Source organism: Perna viridis, chromosome 1 (assembly GCF_037379345.1).
Source record: "Perna viridis isolate PV_CMFRI_1.1 ecotype Kerala chromosome 1, ASM3737934v1, whole genome shotgun sequence".
NCBI classification, from domain to species: domain Eukaryota; kingdom Metazoa; phylum Mollusca; class Bivalvia; order Mytilida; family Mytilidae; genus Perna; species Perna viridis.
Window position 1 is genome coordinate 29,341,099 of NC_142445.1, and position 17,633 is coordinate 29,358,731.

Sequence of the window (17,633 nt, forward strand, 5' to 3'; positions counted from 1 at the left end):
AGTTTCAATTTTCAAATTGATTAATGAATTGAATTTATTATATTATTTAATTTTAAAATGAAATGAAATAATATAATTACACAGTTAAACAATAAAGAAAGTGCAAATATCAAAATAATTTCTAAATGGTATCATTAATTTTATTTTTTTTAACAAGTATCATGCATTTAACTGTATTATTTGTCATAATCAGTTTTAAAAATGCATATTTTGTTGAACATATTCAAAAATATTTCATCAAAATCATACTTACTTTAGGATTTTTAAGGTATTTAATCAAAATTGTATAAATTTTACAAATTAAAATTGAGCATATTTCTAAAGAGTCTGCAAAAGATTTATTATTAAAATGTTTATATTTCACTTCATTCAATAGTAAATTATAGGATTTTTTACAAGATTTTACAGGTAAAATACAGGTTAATATATAATACAATTCAGAAACAGACTTTAATTGTTAAAACACCATATCCCGTTATTTTTATTTATACAAGTAATTAAAAGTGGGCAAACCAGGATGACACCGATAAAAACAAGAATAGGCATTAACAATGTCGTCCTGGTTTGCCAACTTTTAATTGAAGGTATGTATAAATAAACATTGGGTAATGATTTAACAATTAAAGTTTGTTTCTGAAATGTGGGCACATTTTTACATATAATTTACCAGTAAATTTTGTGAAGAATAGTATGATTTACTATAGTAATTAAGCTAAGGATAAAATGCATTTTTTTACAAAAAAAATTTCCAAAACTCAAAATGCTTATTATCAAAAACAAAAATAACAAAGTTTATTCCAATGTTTTCATTTGAAATACATGTTTAGAACTGATTCGTCAAAGTAAGTTATATGCAACAAATTTGCGAACGTATAATAAAACTGTTAAAACAATAAGCTTAATGTACAAAACTTCAAAGATAAAATGAAGTTTTGTATAATTTAGAAATTAATGTTTGTTTGTTTGTTGGGGTAACAATTAACAATGCCAATTAGAAATCATTTAGTGCATTTGAAGGAGATGGGATGCTGTGTATATATAAAATGTCAATTTCTAAAGCCCCGTGCAGGTCCGGGTGAAAGAATAGACCTGCAACAGCGCTAAGCTTGTCGTAAAAGGCAACCAAATAGTGTTCAGAACCGTAGCCGTGGGCTAGGGCGCTCTGCCCACAGAGCAACTGGGTTGTTTGCCCCAGATGGTGGAATGGGGTACCCGTGGCGTGTTACATGCTGGGGTTGTCAGGCTATAATACAGAAAACCTGACCGCAAACCATAGTGGTGCACCGTGTTGGAAAAGATGCCACGTACTTCGCGCGTTAAAAAACCATGCTGTGGTATTCGATTGGAGTAGGAATCTTTGCGCTCCGCCACAGGAGGCTAAATTGCCCGACCCTATCCATACCTCCCTTTTTCTAGTGGCAATTACAATTTATCGACCCTATTATCCTTGTGTCCCATCCCATTTTTCATTGCATCCTCATCATTCCATGTGCGTTTTATGGGCGTTAAGCCCCAACAATCAATCATATGTTGTTGATAAAACGTTTTAATGTTTTTGTCAATTTAAATGCCTAAGGAAGTTCATCAGGTAACGGTCATTCAATCAGGGGAAGACCAAATATGTTTCCATGAAGGTAACCGAATTACTCGCTGCAACACGCGAGACCATCTTACTTCAGCTTTATTGACAAATGGATACGATCGATGATAGTATATTAATAAAAATCTTTTTAAAATAATTCATTACATTTTGTAAATGACTCGGATAATGTTTAGATTGCTTCTCTGTTATCATATAAAAGCACTTATATTAAGAAATAAAGACTCAGACGGACCGGTTTAAGGAGAAACATCTGTTTTAAAACATAGTGCTTGCTGTTCGATACCAATAGATATACTTCCGTGTAGATTTATTCATAACCATCGAAAGGAAAGACAAATATTAATCTGAGTGATGCAGTTGAAAAGAAAGTTATATTAGTATGAAGGTATGAACGTTTGTTTCTTACAAAAAATCATAGCTCTTAATTGTGCATTTATAATGCATTCAATGCTTTTTTAAAACATAATCGAAAATTATGTATAAGAAAAAAAATGTTTATACTAAGCTAATTTAATTATGATGTCCTTTATTAGGAAATCTATGACATCGATGCTGTTTATTATTTTTTTTTCAAAGTGACTACATAACGCTTGGCATTCATTGCAAGTCTTTTCTTCTACCTGAATCTGATTTAATTTACAGAGCAGTAGCGGACCGAATCCCAAAACTTGAAAAAGGATGTGGGGATGGCTCTTATTTGTGCAATATACCAACAATTTTCAACGAAATTACAAAAAAAAATAGTATAGAAAATGAGAAGTGTTTCACTCACCCCACCCCAAATCCCCTGTATCGGCCACTACAAAGTGATACGTTGTGAATGAAGAAGTAGTTTTGGGTGTGGATATGATTTTATTTGTGTTTGCTGTGACCGATCTTATACACACTTTTGACATTCAATATTGTTCAGTAGTAAATAATATTACTATACAGGCGAAATTATTTCACATGACATTCGCACGTATTTCACATGACTTTCACCTGAATTGAGCTAATAAACTTCATGACTGAATTCGCGTGAAATTCGGGTGAGTAGAGCCTTCACGTGAGATTTGCGTGAATTGCTTGCATGCAATTCGTGTTAAGTGAATTTCATACGAAAATCAAGTTAATTTCATGTGAAGTTCACGTGAATTTCATTTGAAGCTCGATTAATAAACCTGGGGTGGTGTACTAGAGGCTGTCTTACGATGTAATCTGGTTCCCTGGTAAAATATAGACTCAGGTCACCACCGATGGATATATACAATATATGAGTAAATTGCCGCTTAAGAAATGATAAAAAAACAAAGATGGAATTATATAAATTAACTTAATTATTGTGCATTTGTATCGGAAGACAGGGGCGTAGCTAGGCCTGTTTTAGTTGTACGCAAAATTACGGCGAGGGGTCTTGGGGGGGTCGCTTAAGGCCCCCAGTGAGTCCGTAAGGCAAAACTCCTGAATTTTAACGATTTTGGATCCAGTTTGTCAGAGCCTATACTACGTTCATGGTATGCATATGTGATGAATAACCTTTATTTCATCTTTAAAATGTGTGTTTTTATTTTTGTTACTTTTTCCGAAAGTACGCAAGTGCGTATTTGCGTATAGGCAGCTACGCCCCTGGAAGATGATATAAGTAATTAGATAAAAATATTTAAACGTATTTCTTCTAAAGTTGAATATTAGAATGTATAGAGTAAATAAAATAACGTCATATGATAGTACTCAGCCAATCAAAAGACAGAACAGGTCACTGGTAACCAGGGGTTATATTTGAGAGAAACTTGTGGAATGGAAATATTACCCGGGCTTCCAGGTTATCTTACGGTGAACACGTGCCTTAAGATTCTCTGATGACCCGCCTTTGTCATCAGTTGTATCCTGGAAGCTCTTTCAACTTAAGATATATTGAATTTTTTACCTAACTTCAGGACACCTTATTACGAACATCCTAATAGTATCCTCATCCCAAATTATGACTCATTGTCGATATTATTCGTGTTATTACATTTGAAGTTATACAGTTAAATAATTACATGTTTGTAGATAAAATTTCATCTTTCATGTTAAACATTTAAAAAAACGGGAGGGCGCGCTCTTGGCGTGGATGCGCATTTGGTAATAATCTGTAAGTATTACCATTCATGACAGACAAAAATAAGGTCCATTTTATTATCAGTGTCAACTAAGTTTGATGTACATTTCGAGGTTTCTAATGCAGCATTCGGAACTTCGTGGTCTTACAATTAGAACTTTTATGGAGTGTTCATATCACAACTCAAACGTTATGCCAGAACTTGCCGTAATTACGCAGACTTTTTGTATCGCCCTAGACATCTTACAATAAGGCTGAAGGAACAGAGTTATGTTGCTACAAGAAGATTGGATTCATCACTAAAGAAGTTTTATGGTCGTCATCATGAACATGAAGATGGGTGTATCTATCTGCGCCATGAAAACTGATTTGTCAACGTGTCTTTATTTCCTCTCCTCTATCATCTACTCCGGACTTGATTTTTTATGTGCAACTCGGCGAGTTTTTCTAGAAAAGCAGAGGACGCTTACTCTACCGGTGCACCAGGTCCATGCTCCCAGTTTTTAGTGGAGTCCGATTTGCTCATTTACTTTCGTTATCTTGTATGTATGATTTTGTTCATTTTATATTCTTTGTTGTATTTGTCTGTTTTCCATGTCTGGTCTTTGTCCCTGTATTACTTTTTTGATTTCCGCTAGGATCTTGGTTTCCTTGATTATTCCTACACTAATAAAGAAAGAAAATGCATCGCATTTGTTCTTCTCAAGTATCGAATTTAGAATAAAAATAGCATACTAGTATATGCAAGAGTTATGAGTCTTGGGTTGTAGATATGCCTAGAAATTTACCATTACTTATCAGAACAGTAACAATACTGTCAAATTAACTAGATTTTGGATAATTGTCCAAATTTTATGTAATAAAACTGCATAATTTTGATAGCCAATCGCAAATATAAGTGAAGGGTAAGGTCAAACTTCAGTTATTTTTAGACAAAACTTTTGAAAGTAAGATATCTAACGAGGAAAATTTATCTCGGTAAAAATCGACACTTTTACGTTAGGTATTTGATATTAGAAATTACATGGTATACAAATCTCATTTACGCTAAATATTTAATACAATTGAACGTGATCATAGATCGCTGTATTAAGCAACTAAGAAAAAAATTCATAAGACAACGAATGTTTATTTTTAATTTTTTTTCCTCTCATGGCTAATTTTTGCAAATTTTCAGGGATTTACATTATATCATGACTAGTTCCGAACAAAGCCTGGCGTTAGAAATTTACTCTAGGCGCTGCAGTGTAGACAACCCTCGCAGGAAACGCAGGAAACTTGCAAAGTCGGGTTGGGTGGGTTATCCGTTTGATTTGAATAAATAAATGTCCAAGAACTTCGGCAGGCATGTCAGCAGCAGTTAGTAGGAGAGGAATCAAACGTATTCTTCTGTGTTGAGCTTGTCTACATTTCTTATGATTATTATATGAATACATAAAGAGCTGCGAGACAATATGAATCTTGTTTCAACAATGAATAATGATAGACTGAGATCAAATGTAACTGCGTCGGAACAACTGTTCCACCCAAATACGTATTTGGAATATAAAACCATAGAGACATTTTGTTTATGTATACAAAACAATCAATTGAAGAGTAATACTCCACAGGAAAAAAGTTCATCAGAGCATCACAATTTTTTTTAAAATAAAATTTGTATAAAATGTATATTCAAAATAGATAAAATTATATTAAATTCTAGAGAAGATGTTAGGTATCTCTTAATACGAAAGCCCATTGAGCTCATTCTCGTTATTTCGCGAAACGTCTCGCGTTATCACGCGAAACATACTTTTTTAGCCTTCGAAAATGAACTCAATGGGCTTTCGTGGATTTAAAACTGTTTCGTTCTTTACATAATGTTTTGTTTGGTCAAACGAAGTCATCAATGAAACTTGAATATCAAGAATGAAAATGGGACGAAAAGAAACCATAAACAAAAAACAAAACAAAACAAAAACAGAATATAAGGGCAATCATCTGCGGTGTGAAAAGCCATAGTCCTTTAAATGCTAACAAACACAGACAAGTATTTTTTATAAATGCCGATAAGTGCTAGCTACCAAATAATTTTTAAGCAGTGGCGTACAAATTACCTAATTGTCTCCCTGATTATATAGTGATCATTGCTACGTATATTCAACTAAATGGTAGACATTTGGGGAAAAAAATAAAATCTCGGGCTCCATAATGCGTGTTTTCATAATATTTATAAAATATTTCGTGTTATTACGCGAATGTTTCGCCTTATAACGCGATTTTTTTGTAGTCTATGCTACGAATAATGAGCTCAATGGGCTTTCGTATAAATCTCCCCGTTTTGACCACCAACACAAAAAAGTGAAAATAAAAATTCTAAAAAGAATTAGGAAATCTAAGTGCAAAAATACAGGCGGTCAAATCACAGGTTTTCTTCTTCTTTTATATATACAAACAAAACAAATGTTCCGAGTTAATTCGCGTAAGTTGTGTGTTAGTTCGTATAAGTTTCGCATTATTACGCGAAAGGATCGCGTTATTTCGCGAAAGTTTCGCGTTAAAACGCAAAACAAATTGTGTCTTCGAAAATGAGCTCAGTGTACTTTCGTAAAGTCATATGTCCAGACACTAATAAAGACGTCAATGGAAGGGTTAAAACATGCTTTAAGTAATGACGTGAATCAATTAAGTGCCATATTGATGCCTTTGTAATCTTAACAAATGTTGCGACATTGGTAACAAATACAAACTTGAGCTGAGGTATTACATAAAACAATCGATTTAATTGTTGTTTTCAGCTATTAAAATGAACTTATGTCAATATATTTATGCTTTACAAATTAGTGATACAATCGGCAGGAAACATACCTCCCATATTGCGTAGGTTTTAAAGTTATCTACGCAAAACAGCTATGACTGAAAAATACGACCTTTATAAGCATGCTTCATGTTGACATTGTTTTTTAATTTGTCTTTCTCTTAAATTTGCTGCATCGATTGATTATGTTAAAATGCAACATGCCTTCTGTATTTGATGGTGTTATTCATACTACACGTGTTAAATTGTTTTCAAAGAAATCTATAATAAATTTTGGATTCATTGAAATCAATGGCCGTTTTGCACGTATCATATATTTTGTCGCACTCCTTAAGATTTGTCATTAATTAGGATCTTTAATCAATTTACATCTGATAGTCATTTACAAAAAGTCTATGTTTAAGATGATGTAATATCTCAAGCCAGTTAATGTATATATAGTTTATGAAGTTTCAGGGCGGATAAAGACACTTTGGAAAGGATGGATGCAAACCGGGGATCCTCAGATAACCGGGGGGGGGGGGGGGGTGCTAGAAAATTAAATTATTTAGCATTTTTGTCAATTTTACACATGAAAATGATACATTTCCAAATAAAAAGAAGGGGTGGCAACCCTCTCCCCAACCCCATCCCCACCCCCGGGATTCGCCACGTCTTCCTGATTGACAACCCATCGAATTTGACGCACAAATAAGATAGTATACTAAATTTCAATGTGACGTGTGTTGCATTCAGAGCAGGACATGCTTAATTTCCGTTACATCTTGTTTCTCCCCTCGTTTTTATTGAAGTTTATATTGTTTGTACTGCGTGCTGCCTTGTTATACCCCTAACAAAGTTTGTTTGTTTTATATTCAGTTTTTATATGTTTTTTTTATTCTGTCGACTGCGTTGCAACTGATCAGATATATCTGTATGTGAATCGTCTCCGTTTTCACGTTTTGGCCATGTTTGGATTCTGTTGTTTCTGAATTGTCCTTCTGTTTGTATGATTTTGTAAATCCTGATGAAAGTTATTTTTTTATTTTATTTAACCTATGACCGTTGAATATCTGGATCAGATTTTTTAAATTGGAAAAATCTTCTGCGCATATGCGGAAATGACTTGACTAGAGTCATTTCGTTGAACGATTATCACCTAGTATCATTGAAAAGGGAACAAGAGTTTCATAACCAAAACATGTTCAAAGTCAGGATCAATGTTTAAGATTTTTTCGCGTTTCGGATACTGAGAAAACAAAAAACAAAAAAACGTTTCTGGACATTTCAAAAGTAAAGTACAGTAGGTTACAATATGGCATCTCCGTCTTATCACTTCGTGTTCTTGTATGTATTGTGTCGCGTTCATCTAACCCAGTTCGTAAATGCTTTGTATATGTTATTTTCTGCCTTTTGTGCAGGATGTGCTGTGTGCGTGTAAATAAAAATCTTAAAAATCTTGTAAGTTACACCTTCTCATATATGCATATGAAATTTACTTAAAAGATCGATTCAAAAAAACTTTTTGTGAACTTTGTTACATTTTTTAAATTGTGCAAATTAGGTGAAAATCGTGTGAAAAAATTTTCCCGTGGAACTTATCTTTAAAGGCAATATCTGCCTGTTGATAAAAAAATTGTACATTCCTAATGTAACATTATAATCTTAACAAGTAAGGCTGTTTGTCTATTTATATTTTCAACTCTTATTAGGCAGCAGCCATTTTTATACTGATTTATTTGGGAGGGAGAGGGGTTGGGATTATATTGAATAAAATATTCCAAATTTGAGCAAAATAAAATGTTACTCAGTCTTGGACACAAAAAAACCAACATTATTCAATACCCCCTCCCCCTTCCCCCCCCCACGTCCCCGAGAAAATAGGTCTGTGCCTTATTCGATAAGCAATGTTTGAACAATATTTCAAAGTTTGATTTCAAGTCATATTTACATACCTTTTATCATTTCGAATCTACTGAACTTTAGTTGACGGAAACCTTGATCCTTAACCGACAAAAGAAAGAATATATCATTTTGTCTCGTAAGGTATCTGTACATTTTCGCAGGATGTCTCACTAGAATTTATATTATTTTCTTTTTTTGTCACTGTGGAATATTTTCTTCTGTCTGCATCACTTTAGACTTTGAAGTCATTGGTTGATTCGTAAATTATTCTGCTCCATTGGGCTTTGTTGTATTATACAGACGCTGATTGCTCTCTCATTCGACCTTTCTAGAAAATTGGAGACGATTTGAATATTTTGTACAACATCTTCATCAACAATAGTATTTAAGTAACTGTCTTTGTAAGAATCATGCAAAATCTGAAAAATGTGATATACCCCCAAAAAGGCTACATATTAATTATGTTGTTTTATGGGTCTATACTATGAAATATGTACTTATTCATTCAAATCTGTCTGCTCTTAGGAGATAATCAACATTGAAAATCCAATAGATTATATTGTATTTGAGTGTCATTTACAGAGTTATCTCCCTTATTTTGAAATATACAGTGCATTCTATATAATTTTTATCTCCTAAAAACACAGGTTACATGAAAAATTGAATGTTTATTTCTGTTTACTATGTCAATTCAAACAAAATATCAAAAATAAAAATATGTAGGCTTATAACCCATGAATCACATTTTGCATGATTCTTAGCTGGAGTGCTACTTAAAGAAATCAGTTTAAAATAGTGCACATCTTCCTCAGCTCGCTTGAAATCGTGGATACGCCATAGTATTTGAAGGACTCATTGATATCCTACATGATAGATATTTTTTTTTCGATCATTTTCTGATATTTTCTTATCATTTGATTACTCAGTTTTTTTTCCTTGAAATGTTTGTGCTAAGTATTTATTTTACTTAAGGAACACATTTATCTTGATTTTGTCTTCGAAAATTCGGAAGTGACGAATTCTACTATAATCCAGACTATTTACATTTACTAGTCCACGTTGCTGCTTAGTTATTAGTTTTTTGTGCCTTCAGTTATTTCTATGCCAAATATTGCAAATCTCCCTCACCTTGCCTGAAATCATGGATACACCATAATATTTGAGAGACTTTTTGATATCTTTTTTTTTTTATTTTCACTTGATTATTCAGTTTTTTCCTTGAAATTGTTGTGTTAAGTAGCCTTATTTTACAAAAGGAACAAATTTATCTGGCTTTTTTTCTGCAGGAGTTTGAATGTGACGAAATTTTATTATTATCACAGATTGACTATTTAGTCAACGTTGCTGGTTAATTTGTAGTTTTTTGGTGCTTTCAGATATTTCTAGTCCTGTTTTTTTCTGCTTCGTTCTTGCCTTTGTCTTTTGATGTTTCTGGGGTTTGTTTCGTCCATGGATGGCCTCCTTTTTTACTTACTCTTCTTTTGTACTTGTTGAGGTTTGAAACTTCTTCCCTTTACTTTCCGGTTACTTAAGTATGGTTCTGTTTAAAAATCAGGCAGAAGGTGATTCCTCATATCTCTAGATAATCGGTAAAACTATTCAAACAAATTTGTTACGCCATAAAAACAACTCTTCCTTGGGTCTGCTATATGTCGGGAAATACTTTTTGACTGGTTGTAGTGTACAAATTCTGACGTGAATTTTTCACGTACTTTTTTAAAAAAGAAGAAACATCTCTTGTAACCACATTTCATTTGTGCTCTTATTGGCGAATACACTTTCTATGAGGCCCACGGAAGGATTTCCAGATTTTTGGGATTAAGATATGCATGAATCACTAATCATAAGCTTCTGCCTGGTTTTAAGGTAGAGCTAGCGCTGTACTTAAAGATCATCTAAAAAATGGTAATTAAATACTTGATTCATCCTGTCGCGTCATGCAGAATGAGTGATGAAGACATTATTTGTAATTTTCATTGCCAAAAGACTTGTTCATTTAAAATACATTTATTTATGAATTCATTGAGAAATAGTATCATCTCTGGGGATGCGATTTATATGCTAATTTGAAATAAAAGGGGATAGTGATGATATATGTTTTATGTTACGTTGTCTATTATGTCTGCCATATTAATCTGATATCTGCAATACACATTAAATTGTATGTGGAACATGTTCTCGCATTTCATTACAGCCTATTGTAACACTGAATATCAGTTTTCTCTTCTTGAAATGCTTACATGATATTTCAATTCGTTTATTTGTTTTCTTTATCAATTTTCATTTTATTAATACTTTTGGATATCACTGGCTTTAAAGGAGCGCACTCCAGTGATTTTGTATTTAATCATCCAACCCTTTCGAATTTCAGACCCCTTTCCTTTCTTACGGCCTCCTGGGGGGGGGGGGGTCACTTGGATCAGTCTGAGTTTTTTCCAAAAACTTTCGCCTTGTGAGTGTCTAATGCATTGGCATTTACCATAAATACGAGTATATGTAAGAGACGTATTATTCTTAATGAGATAGACCAAAGGTCAGGGACACAACTCTTACACATTATTTAAATGTTTGCATTCAGCATTTGACATCAATCTCAAGTAAGCATCAAAGTAACTTGGATTGATTTAATTCTGCTTCAAATGAAAGCATGACAGACTTTGGTTAAATTGAATATGATACAAACATATCAGATTTCAAGAGTTATTTACCGTATCTTATATCTACCTCCTTAAATATCGAATTCAACAGACCCTTTCATGTAAGCTGAGCACGCAGGACATACACTTTCGCAAGGTAGGGCTCGTGGAAGAACAAAGAATCAGGCTTGACGACTATGCAGCAGTTAACATGAAAAGGTCTATTTAGAAATTTTATCCCTTGTTGTTTTTGTTTGTCATGCAGATACTAGGTTTACGTGCAAGACATGATCAGTTTTCATGTTTCAATACATGATGCAATATGTTTACAATTATTCCGTTATGAATTTTCATTCAAGTATAAAACACTAAATTTCTGCGACCAAACCTCGTTGATCAATAATGCTAAAAAGGCAAACAGCGAAAATAACAACGCTAAGAGTATTATATTTCAATTAAGTACCATGTTTTGTCAACATGTTACTTTAATAGTTAAATGTCGAAATTTGACAGGGATGGCTAAAACCCGGAGACGAACATGTGCAGCCTTTGATTCTAGATGTTTTTTTTTCTGTGTAATATGTGTAAATTGGAAAAATTTAGCGCATTAGGATGAAGTTCGATGGCCAGCAATGGCCAGTTTATACTTGTGTTATGACTCGATATGTTTTGATTTTTTATATGGACTGGCTAAGTCTTTCAATTGGCTTTTGATACTTTTGTGTCTTTCACAAAATGTAAGTAGGTCTATATATATATGAGCTTTACTCGATAATTTATACATGTAGTTTTACTTTGTATTTTTGCTTAAAAAATATGGTGTTAATTTTAAGTGGAAATGTTACGATTTAATTTTGTTTTAAGGTAATGGACATAATCTATAAGCTTTTTGGTAGGAGCAAGTATATCAATGTCAATACCCTAACCGACCTTTCCCAATCAATAATTTCCATGTAGAGCAGAAAATATCTCTATGCATCCTGCCATAAATCCATGATATTTGTATGCAATCCAATTATCCATAATCATTAAGAAGTCTTAAATCTAACTTTTTGCAAGATGTGATACGCGAATACTTATATATGAATCCATTTCTTGACCAAATAACTGTTTTTATTGTTGTTGTTGTTGTTTTCTTTTCGTTTAGTTTGTTTTGTTTATTTGTATGCTTTGTTTCTTTTGTTTTGTTTTTTTGGTGTTTTGTTTTGTTTTGTTTTTTGTTTGTTTGTTTTTTTGTTTGTTTGTTTTTTTTTTTTGGGGGGGGTCATGTTTTGATGACCTCCAATGCGATTGGATCCAGAAAATTATAAAAAGGAGGGGCAGTTCCAGGATAGAATTTGTTCATTTCGCCAAAATTTTGTGTAATATTAAATGTTAACAACTCTACTATATAAAGTGAGCTCCAACACTCCAAACCCTGTCCTAGATCTGCAACTGAATGTTATCCACTATATTAAACTTCCGTAAGATAACATCTTTTCAAACATCTTTTTGTGTCTTCTCACGTAACACTGTAAACACTGGAGAGCAAGATGCTATGTTTATACGGAACACAAGGGCTTTCTCCCACCACAGGAGCTCGTTACAACGTGTTGTTATCATATCGGGGCCCTGATAATGTTTACGACTTATATAATCAATTGTAATGAGCCCTGTGCTCCCACTATCAAATATGCAGCCCCACTAGTATATAACACCCCTAATAATGGGAACAAGCACCTGTATATGGAGTAAACAAATTCTAATTTAACATTTAATTTCTAATTGGACAGAAACATCTCCTTATTTCCCCTTCTTTTCCCCTCACACCCGCTGTTGTCTTGCAAGAGGTGAATTTTAATATTTTATCCATGTCCTCATTATCAGCGTTGTTTACATTATGTTAATTCAAAAAAAGTAAGATGATTCTTTATGACATTTATAAAGAATTGCTAAAATTGAAAAAAGTCAGATATTTTGTGGGGATGATTCATTCAATAACATCTTTTGGTTTGTCTTGGCCTGGGTCGAACTTCCTGCATTCGAAACAGACACACTACCACTATAGACCTCTTTGCGTCCGGCAATTATTATTCAACAAATCAAAAGTCTCGCTTGATGGGAATCAAGCAATGGTCAAGTTTCCCTTGATCAGGATGAGGAAGTACATTTGCAACTGGTTAGATTTTACGTTACTCATACATTAAGAACGACCACAATGATGGCCAACTTTCGAACTATCGCCATAAATGGTCTCAAATAGCGATCTGTGTCAGACGATTCATTCATGTTCCAAGTGAAATACGTTGAACAATTATAGCTAATAACTAGAAAGTATCATATGCAAATGTAAAATTGGCTGAACCAAGTTGAAATGCCACCAAATTCAGCCTACAATGGTATATCTAGCTGCAGTTTAAAAATCATTCAGGAAGAACGACGGCGAGGTACTCAACCGCTTCAAGTATTAACTGATAAATGCAAGGGCAGCTGGAATATTTCTGACAAGTTTCTCGACTAGAAAAAATTAATCGGGCGCTCTCCGCCCAGTTGTGAACCTAAGACCGCGAGCAAATGATGTAGCCAAATTTCTTCATTACTTTAATTTGGAAACAAAATAAGACGTAAATTAAAATCTATCGAACATTAAATCACATCGACGATTCAGAATTACCTTAACCGAGTAACACACCCTCGACGGTGACTCATCGTTATTCGAATGATTACACGGATCTTAAACTAGAAGAACCCATAAAATTTAAAATAAAACAGGTAGATATAGTTTTTGTACTGGTATAGGTCATTAGAGAAATACTATTTTCAGAATGTTTATATCGGAGAGGCCTTTAGCCAGGGTAACAAGATTTTGTTTGTAAAATCTTTGTTTACTAGTATTACGTAATTGTTTATTTAAACGGCGATCAATATTTTATGAATGATAAAAAAAAACTTTGACCTCGTTTTGCTTGAAGGCAAATAAAATTTATCGGACTTTAAATATATATAAATATTAGAATTGAAGTATTTAAAATGGCGTTGAACAACGTGTTCATGTGGATACAGTTGTGTTCAGGTATAGTTAGTTCATATTTCATTGTAATCTGACACGCCTCTTTGTTTATGTCTGACTTTGTCCTGATAAAGTAATGTTGTCAATTATTTTTCTACATATTTATCAAGTATACAAAATATTTTTGTATTAACAAAGATTTCATTGAATTAAGATAAATTATTGAATATTGTTGAAACTCTAATACATGTGCATTTTATGTACCTCAAAAAACTTTGAACAGATGAAGACTGATGCAATATTCAAGGTGAGATAGTGCTCGAGCTTACTTTACAGTGAAGGATACTGGGTCATGTGGGTTGGAACCCCTTTTGTTCAAAACTTCGTTACTTTTATTGTGAAGTTCGGGCAGAGGTGACTAAATGATAGCCTGAAACCCCCTCCTTTTAAGAGGATTTCCATGATGTTGTTGCAAATTGATTTCAGATCCCTTGTATGTACGTACTTTGAGCAAATAAATACGTATAAACTGAAACTGGGTAGGACCCACCCCCTTATTTATAGAGTGAATGTGGTTTCCTTATTACTAACATGGAATTACGTTCATCACACTCCCCAAAAGATAAAATCCGACCTGGGTCATTGAAATGTGTGTGTGTTAGTCGCAGTTTCCGTGGTGTAAGCATGTACATGCATTATAATGCATTAAATTCCATTGATAGATAAAAAAAAGTAAAGAAAGAACAGCAGAAAAATAATAATTCGCATTGCATGACATAATTACTAATTATAATGGTTAGTGTTGGTATCAAGATAATTTCAAATAATTCTAGTACATTAAGGATTTTTTAAGTGTTACTCGTTTTCTTAAGTTACCACACATTTTTCAAAAGCACTTAAGAAAGTTATGGTAGCTTTAAAGGGGGAAATAACTTATTAAACCTGAATATGAAATTAAGCCTGTCTTTATTTGCATTAAAATGTGTTATCATATCACCTCCTAGGCCGGAAAGATTAACCAGGTTTGTTCCTACTACGCAAGATTACCCATATGCTATTTGTAATGCAATCTGGACAAAATATAAAATCTGTAACCATCATTGTATACCAATTGTTTACAATAGTGTACATTTCAATAATGCGGACATAAACTTGAACGTTAAACTTCCTTTGTTGTCACTATTCGACATGTGTATGTGGGGACTTCAACAGTTATATTTTAACGTACCGGAAACACTCGTCCTTCTCCATTGAGAAGGAAGACTTTTATTCTAATTTCTTGGTAAGTCAGATTATTTTTTTGAATGTTTTTTTGTTGTGGACAAACAATGGTTAAAACCATTTAGTCTATTATATTGTAACAATTGGTTAACAATGGACTATTTAACGGAGAAGTTGATCCATTATGAATATTTTAAACGATGTATCTGATAATACATACTGACAAGCGGATTATGAGAAACTATTATCATACAATACTATAATACTACACAATCATGATTGTTCATTAATGTACATTTTGTACAATGTATATTGAAATGTTAATGACATGCTCAGACATTGGCGATAGGCGCGTTTTTTGTATCTTATTCTTAATATTCTTTTTTTAAATGCAAATTTAAGTATGGGCTCACAGTGTGGTCTCAACATTTTTTTTATATTTACATGATGGTCTAGACATTTTTTTCATATTTTTTTCTTCTTTTTATTTCAATGCTTTTATTATTATTTTTAGTAATCAATTGATGACGGAGGAACTTAACAACAATGTTTGTTGACAATCAGTATAAAAATGTGTAAACAAAGTAGACAGATAATCTCTCAAGGACAATTCTGTTTTTCAGTCAAGTATGCTTTCTTTATGCGCCTTGCATATGTTAAATTTATTATAAAATGTCTTCAAACACACAATTAACAGAACAAGACTGCAAGTGTACACTTGTCAGGATGTTGATACAGTCTTAAATACCTTACCATGCTTCACATGGTCATACATCATATATTGTGGGTCAGAAAATTCAGTGACGCAGAGATCAAATAATGAACTTTTGAAATAGAGAAAGCATCCTTGAGTGAATTTGTATTGTCAGATATATGGGTTTTTGACATGCATGTTTTTGATTTTTCCTATCTTGTCTAATTCTTAAATAAACCTACACTTCAATAGACACCTTTTTTTCAGTTATTATAAAATTAGGTTTAATTTTTCCCAGACGATGATACTTTTTTCAAACCTGTAATCAATTACCTTCCTGCCTATCATCTAGTTTATACATGGCATTTTTAAGTTCTTTTGATCCAATGGTTGTCTAACATTAGATAAACACAGGACATTATTTTTTTTTACCATGCTGTGACGATTTACCAGTATTTATCTAGTAGTATTTAAGTTCACACGATCTATACAAGATCAATCAGTTATGGGAAATATTGCTTTATTATAACGAGACGGTTGTAAAATAAAGGTACTTACAGCAAGGTGTTCGGACTTGATGTTTAATGGGATAGTTTAATGTTACAGAGAACTATGTGAATATTGGGTCAAGTGTAAGTTTTTGTTTAATAAGGCTGTTGTAACAAATAGAGGCAGTTAAGGTGCAAGTGTAGTAACACATTTACAGCGTATTAAATAGTAAACTTTAGGTGACTCTTCGATAGTGACAAAGTAATTCAAACTTTCTATCATTCTGTCATTTCTATCAATTTTTACTTGAAGTTCATTATTTTAATTGCTATGAATAAAACCTTAAAATGATATTCATATCGATATGTCTGGTAAAACGATGACGCTTTGTGGAAAAGCGTATCCAGTGTCTAGCAGCAGATGTAAAATTTTTACACGCAAAAAAAAATTACACGCTGAAAAATTCAAATACTTTTTCTGGTATACCCTAAATCATCGTTTGTAGGGCCCTCTTCAACTTTCTTATCTCTGACATCCGCTTCTGAATCTGTAAATTTGCTTTTAAGTCTTTCTGGTACCTAGCATTTGTATTTGTACGTGGTTCGAAAAGAGGTTCGATATGTGATTAATCAAACATAAACACTACCATTTTAATGAAACTTAAGTCATTAACAATACATGGTTACTCAGGACCTAAATAGTCCAAATCAAATTGAACCCATTGTGCTATTAGGGATTTACTGTTTCATGTGTGCGAATGACGTAAGAAAGTAAAGTTGCAAACGTTGTAAATTTCTGATGGCATGAGTGAAGAGAACTACAAAATTTGAAAAGTAAATCAGTTAGTTTAGCAAACTTTTTATTGACTAAATTGCACAAGATCGGATGATCGAACTGTGTTGTAATTTTCAGCAGGCTATTCTTTTTTTATTGTTACACTAGTAGGTTTTCCTTCAGAACGAATAGCTCTATATATCCGGAAGATCATTCATTGCCAATGTTTGCAAATCGATTATTTTAAAACAATATTTATTTATCTGAATCCGCAATAAATAAATGTAAACTCGAATATATCTTTTCTACTTTGATACATGAGAGTTCGCGGGAGTTCCTACAAAATAACTAGTATTTTTCAGCTGAGTATAAAGTTTGTATATAGCAATGTTAGTTTCAATATCTTTTGTTGATCCAGTTATGTTATCAGTTGTTTTGTTTGAAAATTGTCATAAAAAATTGCTCT

The 17,633-nt window shown here is 32.9% G+C and overlaps 1 protein-coding gene across 8 annotated transcripts in view; it reads left to right on the plus strand.

Moving 5' to 3' along the window:
- Window positions 1-17,633, plus strand: part of LOC148628239 (beta-1,3-galactosyltransferase 1-like) — a 37,816-nt gene that overhangs the window by 14,453 nt on the left and 5,730 nt on the right. Inside the window, exon 1 of one of the 8 annotated variants that reach the window (XM_088585014.1) lies at window positions 1,747-1,988. The exons of 1 other annotated variant lie outside the window; for it this stretch is intronic. The gene's annotated coding sequence lies outside the window, so the exon portion shown is untranslated. Of the gene's footprint in view, window positions 1-1,746; window positions 1,989-11,386; window positions 11,738-13,658; window positions 13,752-13,812; window positions 13,835-13,900; window positions 14,053-15,072; window positions 15,272-16,396; window positions 16,537-17,633 lie in introns of those variants that run through there. 6 more of the 8 variants (XM_088584990.1, XM_088585030.1, XM_088585045.1 and 3 more) reach the window with 6 other exon arrangements.